We start from the raw sequence: 5,839 nt of genomic DNA, 5'->3' as shown, positions 1-5,839 counted from the left end.
TATGTGAGCCAGTGTAAGGCCATGTTTGGAACATGGCATCAGCCTCGATATGTGAGCTAGTGTAAGACCATGTTTGGAACATTGCATTAACATATATATGAGAGCTAGTGTAAGACCATGTCTAGGACATGGCATCGACCTCGATATGTGAGCCAGTGTAAGATCATGTTTGGAACATGGCATCAACATTTATATGAGAGCTAGTGTAAGACCATGTTTGGGACATGGCATCGGCCTCGACATGTAAGCTAGTGTAAGACCATGTCTGGGACCTGGTGTCGACATCTTACCCTTTTGTATGAGGCATATCAAGTATCCATTTATTATTTCGACTGGTTCAACAAGTAATTTAAAGATTATATCACGATTGAGAAAAGTTACGATTATGTTGCAAGTGGTATAGGTACCTGCACGAAACTCATAAGAATGAACTCGGGTTATGTATATAAATAGTAAGGGTGATAATAAATAAGCTATGTCTATAGTCATTTGAGAATCTTGTGCAAGTGTATGATACGTTATGACTATGATGTTACTTGGTAAAACGATGTTAATTATTTACTTGTGACTTACTATGCTTTATCCTTAATTCCACTCTTTTCCATTTTCTTATAGTATAACAGTTCGATTTTGACCCTAGTCAGAATAGTGGTTTCAGAACCACATATCCGAGCTAGAAAAATATTTTAATATTATTTTCTGTGTCTTTGATAAGTAAATTGATATGTGTGAAAGTCTCGTGCGAAAATTTAACTGTTTGTGTGCTTAATTTGCAAAAAAGGACCAAATCGCGTAAAATATAAAACCTGTGTGCTAGATGTTAAAGTGCCTATTTGAGTTGGCTTTCTAAAGTAAAGATTATTATGTTGTAAATAGACCATTGAATTAATGTATGGACATAGTTGGACATTAGATGGTGGAATTCTAATGAAAATAACAAGGCTAAATTGGTAAAATGAATATAAATGTTATAATAATAAAACAAAAACATGAATTAGGTGATATATTCATCACCATTGCCGAATTTAACAAAAGAAAAAGAAAGAAATAAGTTTACTAGGGTTCGGTTACCTATTTATGTGATTGAGGTATGTGTTTTGATCGGTTTTTGATAATTTCTCCGTTTTAGTGATCGTTGTTTAGTATACTACAAAGCCCATGCTTTAATTTCTGATTTTGGTGATGATTTTGAAATACGCCATAGATGAATTCATGAGTTTTGTGATGTTAAATGGTGAAATATGAAAGCTTGATGTTGGGTTTACATATTTTGTCTTTGGATTTTTGATGAATTGGAGCAATTTGGGCTAAATTGTAAAAATGTTATTTTGAGAGGCTAAAATGTGAAATAAATGAAATGTGTAGACTAGTATGAGTACTAGGAGAATTTGGCTAAGCTTGTGTATATACAAATTATGTGTATTTTGTGATTTTGTGATTTTGTGAAGTAGGGACTAAAGTGTCGAAATGTGAAAATGTGAAGGCTAGTTTGCAAATTGCCCTAAATATGTGTTTATGGATTGAATTGAATTATTTGGTGAATAAAAAGATTAATTTTGAATACTTATAGATCAAGAAAAGAGGAATTCAGATTTAGATCAAAAGAAGTCAAAGATTATAAAATAAACGTTTGAGTCGACACCTTCGAGTACGAGGTAAGTTCGTACATATTAAATGATGTTAAAATTATGTTCTAATGAAGTGATGATGTATAAATTATTTAGATATTTGATTATTTTTTTTGGTTTGAGTATGTTGATACTCGATTATGCTTGGCACTAAGTGTGCAGTTTAATATCGTTTCAGTTACAAATGGCACTAAGTGTGTGAATTGGAATAGCTACGGCTATTTGAGGCACTAAGTGTGCGATACTAACTTAGCTTTGGCTAATTGAAATGGCACTAAGTGTGTGGAGTTATTTTAGCTTCGGCTAACTTTTACAGCACTAAGTGTGCGGATGATAAGGTATAAATAAGTTAGGGGAAAACCTTGAATACTAAAACAAGAGGTGAGAATGAAAGTGAATAAATATGGTAAGACCAGGTATGTATGATACATATGTAGAAGATGTTATTATCTATTTGAAGTTCATGGAATTGTTATGAATATATAAATTGGTGTGGTATGGATTTAATAGATGATTTGAGAAGTTGTAAATACTTATATGTTGATGTTTTAAGTGCTAGATACTGTTGATAATATTAGTACGAGCTTACTAAGCTTAGGAAAGCTTACTTTGTGTATGTATTTGAATTGTTTTGTAGATATCGAAGCTACCAAGCTCGGGGATCACCAAGGATCATAGCTACACTATCGAACCTCACTTTGGTACTTTTGAAAATGTATATTTATATAAAGTATGGCATGTATAGGCTAGTAGTTGTGAAGTATGTTTTGTGATGTATATATTTAGCCATGCGATTTGGCTAATTTGTGTTTGAATTTATGGTTGTGAATGGTTTATAATATGTGATGCTAATATGCAATGATGGTATGTTTTAGATGGACAAAAGAAATGCTAAATATTGGTAAGTTTTATTAGGTTTAATTTGGGTTTGGATGATGTATGGAAGGAAATGTTTTGGTATGAATTTATCTTGTGTTTAGCTTGAATTGGTAAGGTTTATGAATAGAGAAATGGTTGATATTGTTATGTTATAAATGATGAATAATATAGCATAAAATTTGACTGAATTGGTGGTAGAATTATGCTTGTTTACATTGCTTGTAGGGATACCCAAAAAGGGGTGGCAAGCTGGCTTAAACCAAGCTTGCATTGTGCCACACAGTTAGGGAACACGGGCGTGCCTTGTGGCCGTGTTTGCAAAGCAGTAACCTCTTAAGACCACACGGTTAAGACACATGGGCATGTCATATGGCCGTGGGCTTAAGTCATTAACTAGCTAAGTATCACACGGCCATAGCACACGGGCGTGTCTGTTGGCCGTGGAGAAAAGTCAGTATGCATGCTTTGTTTTACCATGGCTTTGACACACGGGTGTGTCTAAGCCGTATGAGGCACACGACCTGTTCACACGAGCGTGTGACCTTTTAAAAGTGGAAAATTTCATATAAGTTTGAAACTTTCATATGTTAGAAATTTTGAGCCCGAATACATGTTTCAGCCTTGTATACTTAATTTCATGTGAATATTGAATGAATTTTTTTAGTAATGAGATGATATATGATGTATGGTGGTTGTAATTTAAGTTATAAGTTCGGTAATACCTCTTAACCTATTCCAGCGACGGTTACAGGTTAGGGGTGTTACATTTTATTGGTATCAGAGCTATGGTTTAGTTAGTTCTAGGACTACCATAGCATATGTGAGTCTAGCTATACATGCCATATATCTGAAACTGCGATAGTGTGATGAATCTTGACATTGAAATGTGCTTTTGTATAGCAATAGATCTCGATAGAGCTATAGCTGATGATCTTCAAAGCAATGCACCTGCTCCTGTGCAAGGGACAGTGCAAGCTGATTCTCGACCGGGTACAAGTAGCCGTGGTGGTGAGGCTAAGCAAGCCTTCTATCTGATGATGAATGATTGGTTCACCCAATACATTAGAACCAATCCGGGTGTACAACAACCTCCACCCTCAGTTGATCCTCCTCAAACTCCTATTATGCCCCGAGTAAATCCAGTACAATTGAGTAGGCCACCAGTTGACAAGATTAAAAAATATGGAGCTGAAGAATTCTGAGCTACAACAAGTGATGATGCAAAAAAAAGCTGAGTTCTGGTTAGAGAACATAATAAGAGTGTTTGATGAGTTATCTTTGAGTCCAGAAGAATGTATAAAATGTGACGTTTCACTGTTGAGAGACACAGCGTATCATTGATGGAAAATTTTGACATCTGTGGTTCCGAGTGAAAGAGTTACGTGGGATTTCTTCCAAGCTAAATTTTGAAAAAAATATGTCAGCCAAAGATTCATTGATCAGAAACGAAAAGAGTTTCTTGAGCTTAAACAAGGTCATATGTCTATCACAGAATATGAGCGAGAATTTGTAAGGTTGAGTCAATATGCCCGTGAATGTGTATCTTCGAAAGCAATAATGTGCAAGAGATTTGAAGACGGTTTGAATGAGGATATTCGTCTTCTAGTTGGTATTCTAGAAATCAAAGAATTCGTGGTGCTTGTTGAACAAGCATGTAAATCAGAAGATCTTGGGAAAGATAAAAGAAAGGCTGATTCTGAAGCTAGAGAGGTACGAAAGAGATCTTCGGGTAAATCATTTCAATCTGCATCCAAAAAGTTTAGAGATGATAGTAGTCGTTCAAAGGCTAGAGCGGGATATCTGAATAGAGATTGTGTTAGATTGCAATCGAATTACAAATCTTCAGCCACGTCTGTTGCTAGTGTTGATAATGCAAGGAATGAAAGGCCTGAATGTGATCAATGTGGAAGATGAAACTTTGGTGAATGCTAGGGAAAGAGTAATAATCGAGCTTGTTATAGTTGTGGTTCAAGAAACCATTTTACTAAAGACTGCCCAGATTTAGCTGAAAAAGATAACGTTCAGAATCCGAGGCAGAGTGGTAATGTTTCTCGTGGTAGACCTCCTAGAAATTCAAGTAATGTAAGTGGTAGTCAAAGAAGAACGAAAGATACAGCTGTTAGATCTGAGGCTCATGCACCTGCTAGAGGGTATGCTATTCAAGCTCGAGAGGAAGCTTCATCGCCAGATGTGATTACGGGTACATTTACTCTCTATGATACTTTTGTGATTGCTTTGATAGATCCTGGATCAACACATTCATATATATGCATGAACTTAGTGAACAGTAAGACTTTGTCTGTAGAGTCTACTGAATTTGTGATTAGAGTTTCGAACCCCCTAGGCAGATGTGTTCTAGTTGATAAAGTCTGCAAGAATTTTCTGTTAATGTTTCGAGACAATTGTTTTCCGGCTGATCTTATGTTATTACCTGTTGTCTGTGAGTTCTCTGATGTGTTTCCTGAAGAACTTCTGGGATTACCTCCAGTTAGAGAAGTAGAATTTGGCATAGAATTGGTACCTGGTACTACTCTAATTTCGATAGCTCCGTATAGAATGGCTCTGACTAAGTTAAAAGAATTAAAGTCCCAGTTGTAAGAATTGACCGATCGAGGATTTGTAAGACCGAGTTTCTCACCTTAGGGTGCTCCGATTTTATTTATGAAAAAGAAAGACGACACGATAAGAATGTGTATAGATTATCGTTAGTTGAATAAAGTGAATGTCAAGAATAAGTATCCCCTGCCCCGAATTGATGATTTATTTGATCAGTTGAAAGGAGCTACTGTGTTTTCAAAAATAGATTTGAGATCGGGCTACTATCAGCTACGAGTAAAGATTCAGACATTCCAAAGACTTCTTTCAGAACGAGGTATGGCCACTATGAATTTTTAGTTATGCCTTTCGGATTGACTAATGCGCCTGCTATCTTTATGGATTTGATGAATAGAATTTTCAGACCATATTTAGATCAATTTTTGTAGTATTCATTAATGACATATTGATTTCTTCACGTGATGAATCTGAGCATGCCGAACATTTGAGAATAGTGTTACAAACTTTGCGAGATAAACAGTTGTATGCAAAATTCAACAAGTGTGAGTTCTAGTTGCGAGAAGTTGGTTTCTTGGGTCATATTGTATCAGCTTCTGGAATTTGAGTTGATCTGAGTAAAATTTCAGCTATTTTGGATTGGAAACCTCAGAGAAATGTTTCTGAGGTCCGTAGTTTTCTGGGACTTGCTGGTTATTATAGAAGATTCGTAAAAGGTTTCTCGATGATTGCGACTCCGTTGACAAATTGCTCTAGAAAGATGTGAAGTTTGAATGGTC

This window comes from Gossypium hirsutum, chromosome A02, assembly GCF_007990345.1.
Source record: "Gossypium hirsutum isolate 1008001.06 chromosome A02, Gossypium_hirsutum_v2.1, whole genome shotgun sequence".
Lineage (NCBI taxonomy): Eukaryota > Viridiplantae > Streptophyta > Magnoliopsida > Malvales > Malvaceae > Gossypium > Gossypium hirsutum.
This window is presented reverse-complemented; position numbering follows the sequence as displayed.